Source organism: Lepidothrix coronata, unplaced genomic scaffold (assembly GCF_001604755.1).
Source record: "Lepidothrix coronata isolate B3197 unplaced genomic scaffold, Lepidothrix_coronata-1.0 Scaffold148, whole genome shotgun sequence".
NCBI classification, from domain to species: domain Eukaryota; kingdom Metazoa; phylum Chordata; class Aves; order Passeriformes; family Pipridae; genus Lepidothrix; species Lepidothrix coronata.
In genome coordinates this window covers 1,346,951-1,372,449 of record NW_016690328.1, presented here as the reverse complement: position 1 = coordinate 1,372,449, position 25,499 = coordinate 1,346,951, and the positions used below count along the sequence as shown (strand labels likewise).

General features: G+C 41.0%; 1 protein-coding gene across 6 annotated transcripts in view; it reads right to left on the bottom strand.

The window, feature by feature from the left end:
• Positions 1–6,526: 6,526 nt before the first annotated feature.
• Positions 6,527–25,499, bottom strand: part of TSNARE1 (t-SNARE domain containing 1) — a 479,220-nt gene continuing 460,247 nt past the window's right edge. For 3 of the 6 annotated variants that reach the window (XM_017828461.1, XM_017828457.1, XM_017828460.1), the window contains one exon: positions 6,527–7,413. The gene's annotated coding sequence lies outside the window, so the exon portion shown is untranslated. The remainder of the gene's footprint in view (positions 7,414–25,499) is intronic. The other 3 variants (XM_017828456.1, XM_017828459.1, XM_017828458.1) reach the window with 1 other exon arrangement.

Below are 25,499 nucleotides of genomic sequence, written 5' to 3'. Positions count from 1 at the left end.
TCAGAGTTACCCCAGTAAGTCCTTTCATACCATCCAATACCAGAGTTGTGATTATGGATATAAGTTCTTAGGAATCATCTGCAGCAAAGTTCTTCCTAACAAAGTTTTCTGATTTTCAGTAATATATGTAAATCCATGTGTAAATCCACCAATTGCTTTAAGGAATGGAGAGTGACTTTTCTTCAGTCTTTGCACTGTGCTTGCATTTTCTCTTTTGGGGACCTTAAATATTTCAGAGCATTTATAAAGGTTGACTTCTCCTGCCTTGCCTGCCTTACCTCTGTGGAGTATTTTATTTGGTCTTATGTCAAATGAAGATGCAGGCTCAGAAGGTTAGTAACACTTAAAAGCACAGGAAAGATCAATATGGGATTTGGAAAAGTGGGAAGAAGCAGCCCTGATGGAGCTTTATAGCCCTCCAGAGAGTGTTTTTATATTGGAGCATTGTGAAGGGAAAATCAGTCTAGACTCACCCCACCTAACTGAGGCTCTAAATTTTGAACACAGCAACCCTGGGGAAACATAACAGTCTCTAGAGGGTAGTAGAGACTATCCCAAGATCTTTTTTCCACTGACTGTAATAGGAGCTGAAAATGGCTGTGCTCATTTTTAAATGCTTAAAGTAAGATAAGGTAAATCCGGGCTCAGCAGTGAATCCAACTTACCTGTAAAGAAAACGAGCTCTAAAACCATCCTGTAGATTGAAGAATTGCTGAGTCTGTGCTCTGAATGAGCAGGACTGGAGGATCCTGGCACAGGCTTTGCAGCACTTAGCATTGCTGCTGAGGAGATCAGAAACACCCCAGTGGGGACATAAAGCCAGGAAAGAAAAGGCAAAGGACGTCACAGCCTTGCCTGATGTTTTCCTGCCTGCTGCTGTCAGCAGTGTCTGTCATCACTGCAGGCTTTGCGCTTTGCTGACTGCTTGTTTGCTGTGCATTACAGAGGTTGTTCCAGCATGTCAACATGCTCCTTGGAGTTCTTGTTTTGCTTTGTTTCAGGTTTCTTTTGTTTTGTTTTTTTTTTTTTTCTTTATCCAGTGTGACAGCAAGCTGAGCATTAGGAAGTTGGTACAGTTAAACAGATTATTGCAATAGTCACTTCTGGGTCTTCTTCTCAGCAAACTCTGCTTTGCTCTTTTGAGACTCCACTTGAAGTCCTATGCCCTGATCTGGGGCCCACAAGTCCTGTTGGAATGAGTCCAGAGGAGGCCACTAAGTTGATCACAGGGTTGGAGCACCTCTTCTCTGGAGACAGGATGAGAGGGTTGGGATTGTTCAGCCTGGAGAAGGGAAGGCTCTAGGGAGACATTAGAGCCCCTTCCAGTGCCTAAAGGGGCTCCAAGGGAGCTGGAGAGGGACTTCTTAATAACAGTTGCAATAAGAAATTGAAAATTCAGGCAAAAATTATTTATAAATATGTCTATAGTTGCTATCTATGATGGTTAGAGGTTTTGACATAGCTTATAACTATTTCTCTGGAACAAAGGTTGCAAAGCAGCAACAACCTATTTTATTTCCTAAATGCCATCTGATACTCTTAAAACTGACTTTCCAGTTACTGACAGCATTCCAAGGATCAGGAATCCCTGTCTTTTATTGTGAAACTCAGGAATTTCTGCCATTACTGTGTATAATCAACAACCAAATCACCAATCATCACCATATTTTTATTCATCTACCTTCCATGGCAAGGTGAGGGGGAGTCAGTCCAATGTCTGAAGGAAATGATAAATTCCAGAATCAGTAATACAAAGAAGAAGCCACTTGAACTTCCTTATTACATTTTATTAAGCTGCTCCAGACCAATTATAACCATATTTCTTTGTGGTCTAATTAGGTTTGACTCAGTTGCACAGTGTGGAGGCCTGTAATGAGTGAACACATGAGAAACACGGCTCAGACTCCATGTGAGGGATCATTAATATGCTCCGGGCTGCTGCTTTGCAAGAGACTGCACCTAATTACGTGGGTTAACACACTTAAACTAAATGGATGAATTGCAGCCATTTGCAGTGTTTCAAGTCCCCTCAGACTGACAGAACTGTAGATTAATAAGTTGTTAGAGTGATCTGTTGACCTGCCCCGTAGTTCTTCACTTTCACTTCATATGCTCGTGGAGGCACTAAATGCTAAAGTGTAGAAATGTGTCAATCACTGCATTTCAATTTTGTGCCTTTCTCTGGCTCTTGCCTAAGAAATGATCCAAACTGGTGAAACGGGAAAATGCAATGCCTGACACATCCAATGAACTTCACTTGACTTTGGGTCAAAATGCACCATGCACAGGAGGTAATAGGTCCCCTTGCCAGCATAAAACAGCTTAGGATAAAGACTGAAGTCCTCTCAGCTGTCTGTGGCTGCCTAAAGCCAGGGCAATCATACAATCACACAACAGTTTGGGTTGGAAGGGACCTTAAAGATCATCCAGTTCCAACCCCCATGCCATGGGCAGGGACACCTTCCACTAGCCCAGGTTGCTCCATCATGGCCTTGGACACTTCCAGGGATGGGGCAGACACAGCTTCTCTGGGCAACCTGTGCCAGGGCCTCCCCACCTTCACGGTAAAGAATTTCTTCCTAATATACAAATTAAATCCAATATCTGATCTAAATTTACTCTCTTTGGAGTGTATACCCTCCATAGAACAGAGGCTGTGAAATTATGATGAGATGGAAAGGGTGTATTGGGACAGAGTGCTAACCACCTCTTTTTTGGTGGAAGAAAAAAAATGGATATGAAATTATAGTCATAGGACACAAAATCAACGCAAAAAAAGTCCTGGAGTTTTTGTTTTTTGGTTTTTTCCTTTCTCAGTTGGTAGCAGACCTTTGAAACTCCTTTACAAGCCACACCACCACCAGGAAACTCTCTTAATGGAAAAAATTTCGAATGCAGACTGCAAAGCTATTAGGGAGAAAAAATTATAGGTACTTTTTCTGTCCCTTGGTTACTTGTTTATGGCCAGTGATGGAGACAGAATATCAACTGATAGGGGGCTTTGAGATAACCACCAGATCTGTCCTACCTCGTGGTGATGAGGACATGGAATGCTCCTCAAGGCTTCCTTCTGGTTAGCTCAAGCAGCTGCCTTCCCAGCACAGTCGATTTCATAAAAACATGGGATATCCTGAGTTGGAAGGGATCTAAAGGATCATCAAAGTCCAGTTTCTGGATTTATATATCCCATGCAAGTTTTCACATGTGTCATAAAAGGGGACAAAAGGTCAAGAAATTGTTGAACAGTGGATGGTACAACACTATCAGTTTTGACACCTATTTCCTTTTGTGGACCCAACTCTGAGGAACAGTCCTCATTTACAAATATCTCAGATCTGAGAAATTTCACTGGCTCCTGAAGGGCTTGTCAGTGACAGCAAGAGACACCCAAACATGTTTGTTTTCTCATGTTCACATTTGTCCTTAAAGCACTAGAGACAAAACTGTTTCCTATTCCACTCCTGCCTAAAATGACCTGACAACTTAATAATTGAACTGGGTACTTAGCTCACCATGCTGCTGATGTGCCTCTTCTTAATTGATTTTGTCAGGATCTTTTTAACTTCTGCTGTTGCCAGAAAAGAGGTTTATTAGAATTTTCCCCTCTCATATCCTGTTCTCACATTAACCCTCTGTGTCATGGTGGTTTGCAGGATCTGCCCAAATTGAACTGCCTGATGTTGAAAAGCTTTGAGGTCCTTGCCTCTGCCAGTGATATTGTAAAGAAGAAGAAACTATGCCTGTATTTTCTCCCAAAGCATCAGTAGCATGAACAGCTGCTTAATGGCATTGTTAGATATATTTTCCACGGAGAAGGCAAAGGAAAATGTGCCCATGAAGTGAGTAAAGCAATAGAAAACATATCTTCACTTGCATTTGGAACTGAAGTTGCAGTTGATGGCTCATTGTCCAAATGGAGATTAGCAACAAGTAGTGTCCATATTGGACCCAGTGCTGTTTAATATCTTATTATAAATGACATAACAGCAGGATTGAGTACACCCTTCAGCAAGTTTGTGGATGACAGGGGAGAGAAAACATAAAGAACGACTTGTGGGTTGAGACAAGGATAGGGAGGGATCACTCACCAGTTACTGTGCTGGGCAAAACAGACTCGACTTGGGGAAATTAGTTTCATTTATTGCCAATCAAATCAGAGCAAAATAATCTGAAATAAACCCAAACCTTAAAACAACTTCCCATCACCCTGCCCTGCCTTCTACCTGCACTAAACCTCACTCCCCAGTTTTCTCTACCTCCTCCCCTTCAGTAGTGCAAGGAGAGGGGAATGGGGCTTGTGGTCAGTTCGTCACACATCTCTGCTGCTCCTTCCTCCTCAGGGGGAGGACTCCTCACACTCTTCCTCTGGGACTCCTCCACCTAGGGTCCCTCCCATGGGAGAAATTCTCCATGAACTTCTCCAATGTGAGTCCTTCCCACAAGCTGCAGTTCTTCACAAACTGCTCCAGTGTGGGTCTCTTCCACTGGGTGCATTCCTTCAGGAACAGGCTGCTCCAGCATGGATCCCCCACAGGGTCACAAGTCCTGCCAGCAAACCTGCTCCAACATGGGCTCCTCTCTCCACAGCCCCCAGGTCCTGACAGGACCCTGCTCCACTGTGGGGTTCTCCACGGGCTGCAGGGGAATCTCTGCTCCAGCACCAGGAGCACCTCCTGCCTCTCCTTCTTCACTGCCTTGGGTGTCTGCAGAGTTGTTTCTCTCACGTATTCTCACTCCTCTCCTCTGACTGCTGCTGCTGGTGTTCCACTGGAAGTTCTTTTTCCCAGCTTCTTTTGCATGTTATCCCAGAGGTGATACCACCATTGCTGGTGGGCTCAGCCTTGGCCAGTGGCAGGTCCATCCTGGAGCCGTCTGGCATTGGCTCTGTCGGACACGGGGAAGCTTCTGGCAGCTCCTCACAGAAATCACCCCTGTAGCCCCCCAGCTACTAAAACCTGGCCACATAAACCCCATACACAACTCCGGGGTCCCCAGCTCAAGAAAGAGTTAAAAGAGTTCCAGGGGAGGGACACAAAAATGATCCCAGGGCTGGAACACCTGTCCCATGAGGAAAGGCTGGGAGAGTTGGGTCTGTTCAGCTTGGAGAGGAGAAGGCTCTGCACAGACCTTATGGCAGCATTTCAGTAGATAAAGGGAGCTTATAATAAAGACAGAGATGCTTTTTACCAGGGCGTGGAGCGACAGGACAAGGGGCAACGGTTTTAAACTGAAAAAGGGCAGGTTTAGATTAGTTTATGGTGAGACTGGTGAGGCCGTGGCACACGTTACCCAGAGAAGCTGCGGATGCCCCATCCCTGGAAGTGTTCAAGGCCAGGCTGGGACAGGGCTTGAAGCAACCTGCTCTAGTGGAAGGTGTCCCTGCCCATGGCAGGGGTTTGGACTAGAAAATCCTTGAAGGTCCCTTCCAACTCAAACCATTTTCTGATTCTACGATTTCACCTGAATATACTGTTTTATAGTAACCTCATGTTTTGTTTTGTTTTTTTAATAGCATTTGCCATTATAACCAAGTAACTCACAATATTATGTTTGTTGCCACATGATTTCACACTTGCTCTAGGCCAGACAAGCTCTACAGCTTCAGCAGAGAAATTCTTTACCTGGGTCATCGGTGCCAAAATCACGTGCTGTGTGAGCTGGCTCAGGGGAAGCTCAATCAGTCTGTGTCTGCACTGCATCACATTAATGAGGTAATCACTGAGCTGCTAATGAATGGGATTAGTGACTGGGCAAGGAGTGTTTGTTCTGGATCCCTTGTTCAAATGCAACTCGAAGCTCTCAAAATATTTGCTCGCAATCAGCCACGAGCTGGGCTCGGTTCAGCTCCCACTAACGAGATGAAAATGATTTTCATCACTGGAGGATTTGCCAAATGTGCTGATGGAGAAAGTCTGCACTTTGTGGTGGATAGAGGGAAGGAGTTCTATTTCACAAGTAAACTCTCTGAAGTAAGGTAAAGTGGTCAGTGTCATAATTCCTAATTTCACACCAGCACTAAGATTGACTGGGAAAAAAATAATATCACTCTATTAATTAGCTTTTCTTAATAGAAATTAACGGATATTTAATATTACACGTTACATTCCAATTATGTGGATTTTGTAGGATAAATCTAAAGAAAAACCACCAGAACCTGTGCCTTCTGTTTCTTCACCAAACCAAACTGCACTGATTTCAGAAGTTTCACAGCTTTGACCCTGAATGAGCTTAAGCACCTGCAAGATTTCTCTGAGCATTTTTTCTGCTCAATCTTTACTGAGGAAAGACTGTGTCAGCTTTTTGGAAAGGAAGAATGCAATTGAAATCAGTGCAGGCAGGAATCTAGTATAATATTTGTTATTCTTTTCTAAAGCTTCCCAGTAACCAAAAATCCATATAGAGGTAACTGATGTTTACTTTTTTTTTTTTTCTGGTGAGAAACATTTTTTGTCAAAAGAATAAAAAATATATTGTTTTGTTAAATTCCCTTCAATAATTCCTATGACATTTTAATTAAAACCATTTTTGAAATGCTTTATTTACTGGAGGAAAACTGCATTTATAACACACAACACACTTAAACGAGAATTTAAATGGCAGTTTCAATCATGTTGTCAGCAGAAAATATTGTAGGTGAGGATGGAACAAAATCCCAAATGCTGGTTGCATTGAAACCTATGAAATGGAATCTAATGCAAAATTTGGTGCTTTTTTTATGAGATACATTGCTTGATTTTTTTTAATAGATTAAAAGGTCTTTAAAAAATAGTAACAGCGTGCCTTGTTTATTTGATCTGCTCTTTCACTAGTTTTTCTCATAAATAAATGTGGTGTTCTGTGCATACAGTGGGATGAAATAAGCATCTAAGTGTTGTAAATGGCACATATAATTGTGGTCATGCTTAGCTCAGATCCAGCAGAGCAGAGTCTAAAGCAGCAGTGCACAGCAGGGGGGAGAATCTGAGCTAAATTAATCTTTAAATGTACAAAACCAGTAACAAACAAACAAAAAAAGAATCAGACAAAACACTTTGACTTTCATGGTTTTAAATGAGCAGAACTGGAGATCAGGAGCAGGTTAAAAACACAAACAATGGAGATGAATTAAAAGCTACTTATCTTACAGCACATTGTATAGCAAATCTGAAGGCAGAGGAACAGCATTCCCCAGACACGGGGGACGCAATTAAAATCTGAGGTAAGACATGTCTACAACGAAGGGGAAAAGAAATAGGCAAAATTATTCACAATGGTACCAACACACAGTATGAAATTTAGCTCTTTTTTCATACAATTTGTGTTTGTTGGTGTAGCAGGTTCGATGGGACGTGTCAGTAACGCAGACATGGACACAGGGCCTGAATGTGCAATGCCTGGAGAATCCATTCCAGCTTCCCAGGGGGATCACAGGCTCTGCAAAACCAAGAAGAACTGATAAGTACTTACAGGATTCCCAGAGAGTTTCTGATGTAAAGCTGTTACTGATGGAAGGTGGTTACTCAAGAGGGTCCCAGAGTGCAGAGTCAGCAACAAAGTAGATGGAAAATCAGAAAAGTGTATTTTTAGTGATTCCAGCCCAAGGTAGCTGTGGGAGTAGAAGGGGTAAGGACACTGGCCCAGGTTGCCCAGAGAAGCAGTGGATGTCCCATCCCTGGAAGTGTCCAAGGCCAGGTTGGATGGGGCTCTGAGCAACCTGGTCTAGTGGAAGGTGTCCCTGCACATGGCAGGGGGTTGGAATGAGATGATCTTTAAAGTCCCTTCCAACCCAAACCATGCTATGATTCTATGACTGAGAGTATACACAAAACAAATTCATAAAGAAAATACAGCATAGAGCTGCTGTAGCAAGGAAAAGAGTAGATTTTGTGCTGTTCTTCAATGCCAGCAGTTCCCATACCTGAAGAATATTGCATTTAGCTTTAAAAATACATTTTCCTGCAAAGCGGACAAAGTACAGAAGGCAGAGTGTGACACTGATGCACTTTGCAGGAGAGAATATAGCCAAGAAATCTCAGTCTCTTTCCCATTTTTCCATGCAATGAAAACCTTGGACACTTCTCCTGGCTAGGAAGACTCACTATGCCATGTGTAGATCTCCAATTAGAGAGCAAAATCATGTAAGTCTAAACTATAAAATGTTTACACCATTCATGTAGACAGTCAATAGAATAAAAAAAGAAAATTTTTGATGAAAGAGTATGCTGCTCTCCAATTACCATAAAAGAAGCCTCTTAGGACAGACATCAGCAGCAGAATAGCATCTCCAAGATCAGCACTATGGACTTCTGAGGTCAGATAAATTGTATTTTTGCATGCACCACCCCATGAAAAGGCCTCAGTGTTTGTGGTAACATCACCAGGAAATACATCTGCAGCCTTTTGAAGTGTTTGTGTTTATTCTACCTCTACTTCCTTAGTGAACGTTGTTTGTGTATCTCTGCAATGCAAGAAAATCTAGTTAAACTTGTTAACAAGGGTGAGAAAAGGAATGAAAAAATAGTCTGTTATTATTATTGAAGACATAATTGGTAACAAGATCTTTTTTTTCCTTTTTTTTTCTTTTTTTTTCTCTTTTTTCTTTTTTTTTTTTTAAATACAGGTGTAAGCCTTAGAAACACTCTTAGTTTTAATTATGCTTCACTGTAAACCAACAAGGTGTCAAAACAGACCAGACACCCACCTCCCTCAAAACAGCCAAACACAGACACACACATATTTTTATTTATGCTAATGTTCAAAATTGCTCATAATAAGATTAATTAGACAATATTCTGAAATCAGATGTCCACTGTGTGCTGTGCTGCATATACAAAGCATAGATGACAGTTCCTGCCTTGTATTCACATAAACACTCCAAAGAGGCAATAAACCCACTCTTACTTTAATAAGCAAGGCTATCCTGCAGATGACATTCATCTCAGCTAATTTAGAGGTGCAAGTACCTCCATCTGAGTATAATAACTCCCAGGCTCCAGGCTCCTATTACAGTAATTACAGATCTAATCAATACAGTCAAGGATTTTTAGGGTGGGGATCATTTAAATGAAGTCATCACCTGCATATTGGCCTAAATTTCAATGCCTGGTATTAGTTACAAAGGGATCTTCAGGACGACTTTCTCAGGTGCAGAAAGGTACACTTCGGACACCTACGTTTAGCTGCACAAATTCAGTAGCCAAAGTCCTTTTAATGTCACAAAAGGATGTGCTCAAGTCACTCAGATAAGTGGGGACACTCTGGAAAGTGAATGGACACCACTAAACATGTGACCTTTCCATCTGCATGGGAACCGTTCTCACTTGCCTGTTCACTCAGTGTTTCAAGGTACTTTTTAAAGAGGAAAAGCTGTAAGATGAGCCCTGAAGGTCCCCTCCAGCCCAAACCAATGTATGGCATTATGTAATCCTGTGATATTTCTACAGGTGCCAGTCATCAATATATTCACTGCACGTGCACGTCACAGAACCACAGAATGGATGGGGGGGGAAAGAGACCTCTGGACATGGAGAAGGGTGATCAGGGCTGTGTCCAGCTGGGTTTTGAATGGCTCCAAGGTTGGAGACTCCACAACTCTCAGCAAGCTGTTTTCCTGCTTAACCACTCTTATAATTAAAAAAAAAAGGTATTTTGTTTTGTTCAAACATTTTTTCATCTATTTCAGGTTGTGCTCATTGTCTTTTGTCCCGCCAGTGGAAACCACTGAGAAGAACCTGATTCCATCTTTTATACCTCCCTCAATCAGGTATATATATGTGGATAATATCCTCCTGAGCCTTCCCTTCCCCAGGCTGCAATCCCAGCTCTCTGAGCAGGAGAGAAAGGACCAAGTCAGATCCTGTGGACCTCGGATAAGATCTTATCTCCAAGGACTAGGACGAAGGGACCATATGTTGGACGTAAAAGCAAACCTTACTACCAGCATTGCTTTCAGCAGGCTCTGCAGTACTGGGAATTGTGGATCTTGATTTGCAGGCAGGGAAAATATTGCGAAAACCATTTAAATTAAAAATAGATAATCTACAGGCTTGGAGTGGAACAAGAGAGATTCGCATTTAACATTGCAAAAGCCATTTGAATTAGAAATAGATAATCTACAGCCTTGGAGTGGAACAAGGGAGATTCTCCAGACACAATCTAATTAAAGATATTCTGGGCCAACAAACCAACAGACTTAAAACATGTTTCTGGTTTATCTGAGGATAAAAATGAGTTATTATGAGTTACTGAGGAAGAGTTTGAGTTCTGCCATACTTTTAGGTTTTGATTAAAGATTTTTTTTGCTATTTGCTGTAGTAATAGTTATGCTGAGTTTAACAGTTCTAGTCCTGGACTATATAGTCTTGTGTTAGCTGCTGTACAAATAAAGAATTAGAAGGAAATTTCTAGAAAAAAAAAATTACGTTGGAGTAGATTTGGATTTATTTTTTATATTTGGGGAACTTTACTGGTAGAAACTTGGCTGACAAGGCTTTGTCTGTTTGTATTTCAGTGAATCATTCCTATTACCATCACAGTCAATAAAAGGAAACAGGCATATTTATCTTGATTTTTGTTTTTCGTGCAGAGAGGGCAAGAAAGAAAAGGGTAAATAAAAAAACCTAAACCCTGCTGCTATCAGGGTGCTAAAATTACTCTTCTGTGCAGGCTGACAGGTCTTTTTACTGAGAACTGCAAAAACAGACTGTAAAAAGCTGCTCCAGCCCTGTGGTAGCTCTAAGTTGCAATGGGAACGTGAGCTATGGATCCTCCCTTGGCTTCAGAGAAGTGACTTTCACCTCTTTGTGGTTCACAGGGTAGACTCTGCTCATTTATTTAGTCCAGGCTGTTCTGCCTAAATTAAAGAGGTAGTCTCAAGGGAAGATAAGTTATCCAGAATAATAAACCAATTAGCTCCTACCTGCTGTTGTTTCAAATCAAGGGAGATCTCTGTCTAAGTAAACATGAGGACGAGTATCACACTGTGTAGGGAAGCTGTGATGATACAACTTTGGAATTTTGCAAATTTATAAAGATGTAAGGCTTTCCCATAGATATGGATCTCAATGAACTTCTCTGTTGGAGAAACTCATCCAGAGAAAATGTAGCCAATTGTTAATAGTAGATGACCATTATTTGTGCAGAGCTTTTGGGCCAGTTGGATGATTCTTTGAAAGTGTGAAATGATGACATTCATTACAAGCTGACTGAGATGATCAAAGGTGGCCTATGAAATTACCAAGTCAATGAAAGAGGGGAGATGTTCCAAAGCTCATTTCAGTCCATGCAAACGCCCTCACTGACTTTATCCAGCTTTGCAGCAGGGCCACAGGAAAGTTCTTACAGTTGCTCTGCAAAGTCATGGGCTGTAAACCCACACTGTTGAAGGAAGTCTGATGGATTGTCCAAAGGATTGAGAATTTAGGACAGAATGAATAGATGGATTTTGGTGGTGAGTACTGAAAACATGGGCGTGGAAACAGCTCTTCAGAGTTATTTATGGCCTCCTTCTCAACAAGTCAAACTCACACAAGGAGTGACCATGTGCCAGAACTGGACCCTCAGCACAGGTATCCTGAGCTGCAGCCCATAGAAAAGAAATTTTAGGCCCTTCACTCCATTTTGCCATTTTTTTTCTTAATTCAGTTTTGTTTTAATTTATTTTGATTTTTTTCAATGTCCTAAAGGACCTGTTTCCAAAGCACTGATGTCCTTTGCTGCTTTTGAGCTGAAACCTTCACATACACAAGTTTACACTAATTCAACCCATGTCACAAAATACTATATTTGTCTACTTTCCTCTGAAGGTGTTTTAGACTCCATACCAGTTTCAGATGTAAATTGCAAAGTAGCTTCCAAATATGACAGAGCTGAAATCCTGCAGCATCATCTCATTCATGATGGAGAACCTAAATTCATCTATGAGGCTGAGGGTGGAGAGAGCACCTTGTAACATGAGGACCTAAATTTTCTATTTCTGAAACCCCCCAAGAGAATATTGAAGGGAAAGTAGGAAACCTCTGGTTGTTTATGTTTTTCTGGTTCTAGTCACTTGTAGTTGCTAATATTCTTATTTTCTTTTCCTGACAATATGGAAAATATACTTAGCATATGTTTTCAGGATTCCAAATATCAAATTTACCCCCGTATCAGAAATTCTGCAGAATTTCCTCTGCATTTGGGGTGCAATTCATGCCTTAACTAATTTGAACTGAATCTCTTCCATCTGTGATAGTGGGAATGGACTTTGAGGGCCCATGTTTTCCCTTTCTGATCAGTGTGATGATGGTTTCAGCCTGGGACTGATATAACTGCTTTATTATATACATAAAATTTTAATGATGCATTTTGAGGATAGGGGGAAAAAAAAAAAGATAAGGAAAAGAAGGCAAAAGTCACAATACCAGGAAAATCTGTGGTGTTTTCTGCCTCTTTGAAGCTGGAGCTCATTAGATACCAGATTAGTCTGAGAACTGTATTACTGACATCGTGAACCTTCCAGACCTAAGTCTTTAGCTTGGCCTTTGTTCAAATGTACTACATCATGATGAGATTTTTACCTTCAGTAAAGCCTGTTGTTTCATCAGCTAAAGTTCACCTTTTTAAATAATCCTTCCCACTAATTTTCTAGGGAAGCAAATGATATCCACTTTTCATTACAGAATTTCTTTGATGCACAACTGCCCACAGCAGAAAAGCTGCTATTTTTATTCAGCCACACTGGCCATTTCTGCTTTTACTGGAATTTTAACAACAGCTTCTTAAAATAGGACAGACCTAATAATCCAGGAGTCTTCTCTGTCAGGAAGAAATGAGATAGCAGGGTGATGATATACCCCATGCAATATTTCTTTATATTCTCTTCCACATTTATTTCCCCTGTGCATTCTCCTAACGGCATCAATGGTTCCCAGCAGCCACCTTTGATTCAACTTCACTGAAATAATTTCTTTTTCTGCTTAGAAATACGCCCCAGTAGAAATCCAGTTCCTTTGAAATTATAGAGGAATTTTGGCCCTCATATCAAGGTCTTCTAATTTGGGAACTGCAGATCATTGTTAATACAGGAGTCTCAGGTAGACATTGATGCAACTACCTGGGCATCTTTCAGGGACCACCACATAGGTATCTTGTGGATAGTACAGGATGATCCTATAGCAAAAGTAAATCAAGAAACAAGATGATATTGGGAACAAAACAAAAACAGAAAAACCCCAGGAACAAAAAAATCCCAAGCCCAAACTAGAGGCATTGTTTGGTTGTCCAAGAAAGATGCTGTTTATCTAAGACAACTCCTTGGGATTCACTACACTAAAAGCCATCCCAACCATTTTCCATCTTCATGCTTGAAGTTAATCATTCCTTCCTAGAAGGAATTTAGTCCTGTGCATTTCCCTCTGAGCTCTAAAGGTCTGTCTTGGCAGTGCACAGTACATGGCAGTTTTTAAAAAAACATGCGAATGATGGTCACGTAGACCTATGAAAAAGGTCTGTAGCAGTTCAGAATTTGCACCTGGGAGCCAAAACTGCAGAGTATGACATAATAATGGCAAGAAATACAAGAGGTGATATCAAATTTCACAACTGAATATTGCCAGCCGAACTTTGGGGATGAGGAGAAAATTCATTTCACAGAGGTGGAAATGCCCAGAGCCTGGAAGGTGACACAAAATGAATGAGAATAATTTTGCCCAACCTCTTAAAAACAAATGCTGTTACAGAAGCAGCAAGACTATCTGCATAAGGATTTTTAAATTATCTGATGCTGAATATGTGAAACATCAGGTAATGACATTGCAAACTCAGCTCTGATTAAATGGCAAGTGAAGAGCAAATCTCAGCAGCATTGTCTTATCACATTAGAACAAGGGGAAAATCTATTTATGAGTGAACTGACCTCATTTTTTCTCTCATGGCACACTGTGCGTGGCAGAGTTGTGTATGATTGAAAAGTCATTACACAGTTCTTTAACATGACAATGTTTAATCCAAGGCAAAGTTCCTTTTCAACCTCCAGCAACTTCTATTACTTGAGTGATGCAGTTGATATAAGCCTTGAATGCATTTTTAGAGGTTGTGTGAGGTGTGAAAATTGGGTTCTGACAAGTTCTTCTAGTAAGTTCTGACAGGAGTCCCCAGGAGGTACCTGAAGCACAAACTTACCAGCCAATGTAATTCCCCAAAGACTCAGTCATGTTTCTCCCTGACCAGTTGGTTTTGGTCCATAGAGCTTCAACCCCTCCAACCATTGTTCTCTGCCTCCTGCTTTTGAGCATTAACCCTGAACTCGCTGCAGAGGCTTCACCTTCTATCTGGGTTGTCCCCATGTGTGTCACTCCAGCCCTGGCTCCACCAAGACACCCCCACAGTGCTGTGGCAACGGTGACGAGGCAGGGAAAATGAAGATATGGCCAAAGCTGAGCTGTGGAAATAAGTAAATTATCAATTCCATTCTCTGAACAAGGTAAACTTAAAGGAAGAACTCCTTTGTGCCTTACACTAAAGCAAGTCAGGAGAGAGAAGGAAAAAAATCCACTTAAAAATAAGGCTTTGCTTCTTCTCAAGGGTACAACTCACAGAAGATGCTTCCTCCAAAACAAAAGTGTACTCGTTTTCTCTTAATATAATATTTCTTGTAGGAGTATTGTCATCCTGTTCAGCCTGGAGAAAAGGAGGCTGAGGGGTGACCTTATTGCTTTCTACAACTACCTGAAAGGAAGTTGTGGTGAGGGGGGTGTCAGTCTCTTCTCCCAAGTAAGAAGTGACAGGACAAGAGGAAATGGTCTCAAGTTGTGTCAGGGGAGATTTAGATGAGATATTAGGAAATTTCTTTCATGGAAAGGGTTTTCAAGCACTGGAACAGGCTGCCCATGGAAGTGCTGGAGTCATCATCCTTGGAAGAGTTTGAAAAGTATGAGGAATGTGGCACTTGAGGACATGATTTAATGGTAAACATAGTCCTGGTGGTAGGTTGATGATTGAAATTGATGATTTGAGAGGTCTTTTCAAACCTTAACAGTTTTATGATCCTATGATTCTACTTCTCAAAAATACATCCTTATCCTTTGGGTTTTCCTTCACAACATTCCAAAAACAAACTAAAGAAGGCTTCTCTGGAATCTTCTTCAAAAGGTTGAATTGCAGAAGACTGAGGCTCAGTGTGCAGAGAAGGGCTATGAATTTATTTTGTTGCTTTGAAAAAAAAATGGTTAAAACTTCCAGCAATGTGTGATGTAAATCTAAGTGACACTAAACAGATGGCACTGAATGACCAAGAAAATACCACTGGTCACTCTCCATCCATGTGTTCATTTTGCACTTTAAGCTGCATTAGTTTTGCTGAGCTACAAGGTGCAGTCCTTTTTCTAACATCCATCTCTTCATTTTTAGATAGCAATTAGGAGAGCTTTTGGAGTGGAGTTATTAAACTGTTAGTTTAATAGTGAGAAACCCTGTTTATCATGAGGAGGATCAGAAGGAGAATGTAGCACAGAGCTGCTGGATTTGCCAGCATTCCAGCACCGGATGTTTCTTCCAGTTGCCACTTGGAACAAAGAGGTGAAGGATTTTGTTCATCCTTTTGCAAGTGGTGTGGTTGTCAGGTAAAAGCTGCTGGCAGTGAACAGCAGGGACAGTGCTCCCACTGCACCTCTTTAATCAGAGCTCTCCAGTAATGGAGGCAATCTGAAGATGTTATCTCTGAAGATAAAGGCACCATCACTTACACAGCCTATTTGCCTCCCTCTTGACTCAACTTCAAAGTGCTCCAAGACAATCTGAACATTCATCTCCTTTTTTTTTATTTATTTTTTTTTTTAACAAGCTTTAACCTCTGTGTCCTCAGGTGCAAGTTAACTTTTGAGCCAGACAGCAAATATCTCCATTGCCCAAACTTCATGCAGAAGTAATTAGAGCCTCACTTGCCTGGGATTGTTCTAGGTCAGGTGGGATGGGGCTCTGAGCTAGTGGAATTTGTCCCTGCTCAGGGAGAAGAATCTTTAAGGTATCCCTTGCAACCCAAGCCATTCTGAGATTTTATAATTCTATTAAAGAAGCCACAACTCTTCTGGTCTGAGCAGTCACTGCCTGTCTCTCTCTAGCAAGACAGGGCTCCCAAACTCACATTTGGCAACTCCTGTTGTGTGGAGGGAGGAAGGAGAGAAAAGAAATCAGCTTTATGAATATGCTGAATTATTCCGGGAAGCACTCAGGATAACATCAAAATGAGAGACATAAAACACTGCCAGCCAAGACATCACGTGCTGGGGGCTGACAGAGATTAGATAGACCTGAGGAGTCATCAGTTTGCACCAGTGTGGCAAATCTGATGTCCCTCTGGGAACATGCAGAATTACGGGCATTTGACTTTCGTCTTGGATTAACTATCAGGAAGAAAAATGCTGACTCGAGTTAAAATATGTCTGGTTGCAGGAAAAGACAAATTCAAGGAGATGGATGTTTAAGTACCAGAGTACAGAGCCAAGGCTGCCAAGGATGCAAATCACTCAGTACCCATCCAGAGTCTCCCTACTATTTCACCATCCCTGAGAAGCTGCCATGGGGAAATACCAGACTTTCACCTTGCATTTAACTACAGAGCAAACAAATCAGAGCTGTAAAAGGTGACAGAGGCCTTTAAATTCTCATTCACGTGTTAGTGGAAATAAGCATTTAAAAAGCCCACAGAAGACACACAACATGGTCAGCATTAAAGTGTTTCAGCTAAGGGAGCAGCAGCTGTGTGCTCCAGTTTTGCTGAAAGGTAAGTAGTGGAAGAATAATGTGGTTTGTGCAGAACTGGAGAAAATGAGAGTTGAAAAGCTTCCCTGTCAGGAAAGAAAAATACACTTGCACAGCAACTGTTGCTGTCTTATCCACCGAGGGGTGTTTTCAGTGCAGCAGCCATGCATATTTAAATACAAGAAGTACCTACCTCAGATAATTTTTTTTTAAAGACTATTTAACTATGAAGAAAACAAAACTGATTTTAGTCAATGAGGACAGAGATGGAACGGATAAAACTGCCAGCACTACAAATAGAACTGCAACTTAGAACATTTTCATTAAGAACAGCACTGGAAATAAATTGCTGCGTGGAGAACTAATTAAAAAAGAACTAATAAATCCCATAGATGTAAATATAATGCATTTTTTTCATCCATCTGAACAGTGCCTTTATTAACTCTGGGTGATGCTGGTTTTCCATACATATGTTGGTGTTATTCATACAGATGGTGCCAGGGCTGAAGCACTGAATGGAAGGATGATGCTTCACATGGTTTCTTCACTTGCACTCTGGCAATAAATACTAGATTAATGCAAAAACTAATCCCATCAGAAAGGAGATATTTTAGTAGACACCAGGGAGGCTAAAGCAGTTGATCCCTGCTTACAGCAGCAAAATGCATATATGCCAGAGATTTCACCCTGATATTTGTAGATAACCTTGATAAGTCTTTTGGATACCCCCTCAGTTGGACCTTAGTTGCCTGTTCATAAACAAGGGTAAGAAGAACTGAGTTGATTTGCCTTTTGATCTCCCCCACCATCCTCCTCGTGTAGGTGGGTGAAGTTTATTCCCTTTTCTACTGCCTCAGATTAGTATTGACTGATGGAGCTCTGTGGATGAGATTCTTTTCATCCAAATTCAAATGCCCCAGATCAACACAAATCACCCTCATTTCCCTTCAGAGAGTAGAGAGGACAGTCTGGCTCATCTTTAACTCAAAAACATGCCATTTAACCTCTCTGAATCTACCCATTGACCTGAAAGGGGGTATTAAGTGACCAGTTCAGGTTTAGTTGTCTAAACTTCAGTGACATTAATCCCATCCTGCTTGTTTTATATTTTATTTCTGAAACAAATATTCCTGTACTACCTTATCCTATTCACTGCTTTTAATGGTTTATCTTGCATATTTTTTTTCTACAAATAAATCTTCAGTGACCAGACCACTGGTATCAGAAAAGAGCCAATCTTCATAAAAATGTGCCCTGCCTAGTAACATCTGCCCTCCCTCCCCTCCCTCCCTTCTTTCCTTCCTTCCTTCCGCCCTTCCTTCTGCCCTTCCTCCCTCCCTTCTTTTTTTAATACACACACAAAATGTTCCCATTTTCATATAGAGACCAGATTATCTTACTTTTCTTGGGAAATAAGCATAACTATTACCTCTCATGCCAGATCCTACTGAGACCCATCTAATGAAAGCCTCATAAATTCTTTAGTTACTCCATGGATACAAGGTCCATCTTGTTTCCCCCACAATGTTCTTCATACACAGAAAAGCAATCCTCTCCTCTAACATGAATGTTCTCCTGCAAGCCCCACCAAAAATGAATAAAATAAAATCCACAGATTAAAGGGAAGAATAGAAAAATGTTTCAAAGAAAGATGTCTCTGAGTTACTAAGGAAGCAACAATGTGAGAATTCCCTGAGCAGGAAACAGTCAGAAGCTTGGAGGGAATATCCTGAGTACAATCATCTGTTATTACTCTTCCCTAGTTGCCTGTTTTTGGGTGCTGCTGGAGGCAGTGAAAGGGTGAGACATTCCTTTTGTACTGGGAAGAGTGGGTGTCCTTACACTCTTAAAATCAGAAGTGTCAGAGTTATCAGGGTACTGCATCTATTTAACTCCTCTCTGTTTATTACCACTGCTGGGCAGAGCATCACTAAAGGGATTATGGAGAGTTCCAGAAGTGTCTCCATTTTCTTTTGAAAAGAAGCAGGCGTTTGTTGGGGAGGGAAGATAATCAGGAGTAGTCACTGAAGAGCCAGTTATACGTTCCATATTCTGCATTGTGCCTCTGGTCCCAGTTCTGTGAACAGAAATTATTAAGATTTTACTTACTCTTTAGCACGTAGTGCTGTAAGGGATTAAGAGACAAAAGAGGGGAGATAAAGTATTTAAGGGCTCCAGGAGACACAGAGGGAACTTTTGGGTATCAAAGATGCCTTTTTACAGCTCAAGTCTGTTAAACAAAAGGCAGAGGATGAAAAAAGGGATTTCTGTTTAGGTATTTTTAACAGATCTTGGATACTACAGTGACTGAGGTATTTGACAAGCTTAACATAAAAGCGAAAAACTAGTCTAGACAAAAGGCAAGAGAGTAAACTGCAGGGAATTACTAGGAATCCATGGAATAGAAAGAGATTTTCAAGTTATCTTGATGTCTCTATAGATGTTTGAAAAGCAGAATAATTTTGGTAGTTGATGCACAGTTTTCTCTGTCTAGCACAACTGAGATCTCCAAGACAATGCTAATTAGCAACCAATTTTGGCACTGCCCATTGTCTTCTTCAGAGTCATTTGACTGGGCATCATACTTAGTGTGACCGAAACAGGAGCCTACACATCCTCACCAAGCAAGAGGAGATCCTCTTTCCTCAGATACCGAAATTCCACCTTAATAAGATCAGCATTGAAAAAACAAGGAAACAAGCAAAGAAAAAACAAATTTTTAATAGTTATTGTTCTTCAGCTGCAGTTGGCATCAGTTGGAAGAATCAGAATAAAGTCAAATTATACCTTGTCTCTCTTTAGATGTCTTTTGCCTTCACTGCACTGGATTCTTAGTTTGGGATTCCTTGTTTGGAGGTGATAAATACCCGCAGCATGACATCCCAGTTCATTATTGTAAGTGACACCCAAAATAACACAATTCCTCTGTCTTTCCCCCCCCTCAATAACACTGAATTGCAGCTGCACCTTGGAATAAACAGCTCCCTCCTCCTCTGTGGCAGGTGATTTCTGTGTAGCCCAGAGCACACACATGCCTGGAGCAGCAGTGATGAAATTGGAAAGATTCCTCCAGGGTGGGAGGGATCACACACACTCAGGAGACCACTTTGCCTGTAATTCCTAGCACTGAAGATGAAGGAGATGTGAATCGTTATGAGAAGGATGGAAACACATTGATACACATCAGACTGTTTTTTAGACCAGCTTCATCTTCTTTTTTTCCTTTGGTGAGGAATAGTAAATATTTTAAGGGGAAACTGTGCTGCTACTTAAAAAGCACTTACCTAATTAAACCTCAAGTGCAGAAATCTTTATTCCCTGTGTGATGCTTAGCACCTCAGGCTGTACCTCAGCCAGATGGCACTTTAATAGACACTACCAGAGGGAACCCTTTTTATATTTTAACAGATGGGTGCACACAAGCTACTGGGGTTGGAGCAGAGGGCAGAATGAAAGGAAATGTAAGGAAAGAGAATCAAGAAAGAAAAACAAAGTTCAAAGGATGAATTCTCATTGAACTCTTCTGTTTCTGCTCAGAACAGCTTGAGGTCTTGTTTTTTTCCTAGAAAGAACTGTTGTTTCCAACCCTTTGGACTCAGACTCCATTTCAGAGCACAGTTACTGTTGTGCTGGCAGCAGAACTTCCACTGCTGGTTTCAGAGGCTGCTGCCCCAAAGGAATAGTTGCATGAGTTTAGGACTAGGATTCGAGTTTTTCTGTTGTTTCTTCTGCTGCCCCTGTCCCCTCCACCATGGTTGTGCTCACAATGTATTTGTAATCTCAGCAAGTTTGGGCTCTATCAAAAAATGACTGGAAGACCTCAGAAGGGAAAGTCAGTGCAGGAGCACATTGCAGAGAAAACACTCTCAGAATCCTTAAGGTTGGCAAAGACCTCCAAGATCATCGAGTCCAACCTTTGGCCAATCAACTAGACTTTGTCAACCAGACCAGAGCGCTGAGTGCCATGTCCAGTCCTTTCTTGAACACCTCCAGGGATGGTGACTCCACCACCTCCCTGGGCAACCTCTTCCGATGTCCGAACACCGTTTCAGTGAAGAAATTCTTCCTGATGTCCAACCTGAACCTCCCCTGGCACAGCTTGAGGCCATTTCCTCTTGCTCTGCCACTAGTTTTCTGGGAGAAGAGACCAACTCCCACCTGGCTACACCCTCCTTTCAGGTGGTTGTAGAGAGCCATAAGGTCTCCCCTGAGACTCCTTTTCTCCAGGCTGAGCCCCCCCAGCTCCCTCAGCTGCTCTTCACGTGACTCTTCTTTCAGCCATTTCCAATGCAGGATTTAGTTTCCATGCCCCTACATGGAATGGAACAGCAGAGAGTTTTATCCCTGAATGACCTGCTTGGCAAGTCCTGTGTTGTTTATGTTTTGCTCAATAATTAAGAAGAAATTGTCCTATATCAGCTGTACATGGGGCAGGATATTCTGAGTCCAGCAGTCAATAATAGAGTTTCAGCAATGCATCTACGTTTTTTGTGTCTTAGAAATGCATTTCCTTTTTTTTTTTTCCCAGGATTATTTTCATGGCTCTCCCCTAGCTAATAGAACATTATACAAACAGAAAGAGCCCTTCCAAACAGAGAGAGAGAAAGCAGCTGTGATGAATCCTTGGTTGGAAACAGGAAAGTGGAAAGGGTTGTCCCATCTTTGAGAGGCTGATTGTAAAACTGCTGTAAATACATTGGGTCTGGTTCTCACAGTAGAAACATTTTATGCTTAATGTAATTCAGTTTATGGCCCCAATGCACTGCCAGAGTGGTGTAAATTGGCATTAAAGTTAATGAGAATCAGGCCAAGGGAGTCCAATATTTGCTTTCTACTGTGCTTGAAATGACTTCTGTTGGTTTATAGCAACGTTTAAAAGTCAGCATGGAGACATTATAAATAAAAGAATCCTGGGTCACATCCATCCATCCAAGAGAAATGCCATGCAACATTTGATCCAGAGTCTAAGCCTTGATTTAATTGCAAGTAAGATTAATTAGGCTTTTAAATGTAGATGTTGATACAGTTCTTTTCCCAAATCCATGTCTTTCAATCATTTCAAATCAGCAACACTTTATTCAGAGGGAAAAGTTTTCATGAGTCTCATTTCACATTTCTTCTGTGAGTAAAAAATTATACAGGGATAACAATGATAAACCTAATGGTGTATCATGAATAAGTTTCAAAATGCTGACAGGAAATATTTGCCCTTGCATGGAAGAAATGCTTGGGGAAAACAGAAATTTCCTTTACCTTCAATTGTAATAACATTTTAATGACTTGTGAGGCATCTGATTGTTTGTTATGAAACTCCCTGTTTCTGCTTATGTAAGGATTTTGTTTATTGTTATGGTAGTATTTGTCTTTATCCAAAATTGGTTGGTGCCCAAAGGAAAACATTAAAAAGGAATTCAAAGATTTCTGATATTTCATCATTTCAGTTATATTTTAGCAAATATTCAGATCTCTCAGGTACTCTCAGAGCTGTATTTTGCAGAGTTGTTATATTTCTATAAGGCTGGAGAGAAATATCCCAGAAATCCAATAATACAAATGCATTAAGACCATTCTTTTTGGAGGAGAGAAAGTCTGCATGACTACAAAAGAGCAGCTGCAACACATGCAGATATTTTTTGCATATATCATTGCATTTTCTTATTAAAATTGAACATTCTTATATAGACCAAAGTAAAACAAAACAAAACTTTAAGTATATTTATAGTATACATTATTTGAAGGCAAAATGCTGTAGATAAACCTTAATTATTGATAAGAAAGGGGAAATGGCCTCAAGTTGTACCAGGGGAGATTCAGGTTGGATCAGGGTTGAATATCAGGAAAACTTATTCACTGGAAGAGTGGTTAAGCGTTGGAACAGATCGAACAGGGAATTGATGGAGTCACCATCCCTGGAAGTGTTTAAAAGACTTTGTGTTATTGTTTACTTGGCCTGATGATATTTAGTCAGAGGTTGCACTTGGTGACCTTTGAGGTCTTTTCCAAGCTTAATGATTCTATGATATAATAAAGGTATTCAGAATATTCTTTGGAAAAGGTGTTCAAAGTTCAGTGTTGCCTGTCCTGAAAGCTATCGAAGACAGCAGAGTAATAATGTTCATATGACATGATGAAGATGTCCTATTCTTCATTTATGCTTAAATATTCTTACTTTCACTTGTTTTCTGGTGCTGCACATTCTGTGCCATGAAGCTCTAACACCCCCTGCATTTTCTTAACCTATGGACTCCAAATATCTACTATGTTCAAGGAATAATAAAAACATAGAGTGGTTTGGGTTGGAAAGGACCTTCAGGATCATCCAGTTTCAACCCCCTGCCCTGGACAGGGACAGCTTCCACCAGACCAGGTTGCTCCAATCCCCATCCAAACTGTCCTTGAACAATTCCAGGGATGGGGGATCCCCAGCTTTTCTTGGCAACCTGTGCCAGGACCTCAGCACCCTCACTGTAAAGAATTTTTTTCTACTGTCTAATCTAAATCTACTCTCTCAGTTTGAAGCCAAATGTTTTACCATTTATACAAGCCAGGTGAACATAAATGAAAACTCACTGGGACAGCAGGTTTCTGCCTTATCTCTCAGGAATACAACTTTCTATCTACTACTCTTGTTTCAGTCCCTGTCTACTACTCATTGGTTTTGGGATGAGTCACCAAATGCAGAAGGACCTCATGGAACCTGGAGTGACAAACTGGAAAGTCCAGGTCTCGTGTTTTACCATAAGGAACACTCAGAGTGATAGAAAAGCTTTAGTGATGTTCTGCAAACAATGATTTAGAATCCCCAAATGATTTAGAATCACAGAATCAAAGGTTATTTCAGGTTGGACCCATAAGGATCATCAATTCCAACCTCCTGTTCCTCACAGGGCTACCTAAAACTAAACCATATGACTAAAAGCATTGTCCACACATGGTGGACAGATTTGGTGCCAGGACCCCTTCCCTGTAGATCCTCTTGCAGTAACTGAGCACCCTCTGGGTGAACCTTTTCCCACTGTCCACTATGAACTTTCCCTGATGCAGCTTCATCCCAGTCCCTCGTGTCCTATCACTGGTGACCAAGGAGAGGAGATCAGCATCTCCCCTTCCAATGCTCTCCTTGAGGAAGTTGTGGACTGTGACGAGGTCTCCCCTCAGCCTTCCCTTCTCCAAGCTGAACAAACCAAGTGACCTCAGCTGCCTCCCCTGTCCCACCTTCCAGGATTTTCACCATCCTGGTCACTCTCCTCTGGACACATTCCCATCATTTGATGTCCTTCCTATATTGATGCACCCAAAACTGTCCATAGGTCTCATGGTGGGGCCACACTGGGGCAGAGTAGAGTCCTGAGGACAGTAAAGACAAATCCACAGGAGGCCAGAAACATCCAGGTGGAAAATGAGGATGTAGAGCTGGAGTAACTAACTCTTAAATATTTTGAAATGGATCCTCAAGTCCACATTCCCCACTGCCTTATTCCAAGGATTTAAGTGCCTGAAATTGTCTTTTATCCTAATAGAACCCCCCCAATTCCTGCAGGATGAGGATGTGTAGTGACTTCCTGAAAGGTGTTTGTGTTTATAAAATAAATGCAAATTGTGGGATGCTTTCCCGTTCTTTTCAAAATAACATTTGGAAGGAGGAGAGAACAGAGCATTTTATTTTCTCTTTTAGCAGTGTCTTGTTTTATGTGAAGTCATTAAGAACAATTAAGTGATACTATTGAATGTTTTCATAATGGAATTAGAAACCTGAAAAAGTACAGGAAACATATAATCTCATAATTTGGGTCCCAATTCACCCAGTTCTGCTGCTGTTATTACTTTGTGTAGCTTCATCACAGCAGACTGGACGGTCTGTGTGACCTCTACCCTGGCACAGAGTGAGCAAGACTTTGAATTCCACTCCATTTGTGAGAATAAATGAAAACTCCTTGGATTTTAATATTAAATTCAATTGAAAATGGGCTGGGTTTTGTTTGTGTTCAGAGAAGAAAGTCACATTTTTCAAAATGACAAAAAAAAAAAAAAAGAAAAAGGGAGAACAAACCCCATGAATTACAGCTTGAAATGAAATTGTTGGGGATAACTCATTCAAATTCCTTTTTGACTATTGACTCAGTGAACTTGTAAAGATGGGAAAATGTGTTATAAAACTAATATCTTTTTCATCCTTATTCTGGTGGCTGAAGGAACTGTGATCAGCCTTAGCGGAGCACAGAACAGTGATTTGGGAGTTGCTTTAGATCTCTTAAAAGAAGCACAACTTTAGCTTTTGATTTTACATCTGAATAAAAGGATTTTGCTTTCCTGTGTCTGCAGCATCACTGAGTCCTTCTGGCACCAAACACCAACCAGCTGCAAAGTTCATTAAAAAACAATGTCCTATCATGAGTTGTTACATCAACACCCGATCTGAAATTACTCAGTAATGGGCCTTTTTTTCCTTTTTTTTTTTTTTTTTTTTTTTTTTTTTTTATATAAAAGCAAAACAAACCAAAAAAAAAAGGCAGGAATTTAGTCAGATGAATATTTCATCACTGGATTTACTCCTCCACTTTGAACACAAAATGTTGTTTCAGCAGGACTGGAAAGCAGGCAGCCACCTACAGAACTTCCCCAGGCAGAAATCAGATGTACTTTTTGAAGTCAAACAGAAACAAGACAGTGACAATTTTTTCCATTTTGTTCCCTTAATTGCCAGACAAAGTGCAATTTTCTGTTCTGTTCTATCAACCAGCTGCCCTTGTCACCCCCCACCCTGCTGCACTAATGGAATTTGA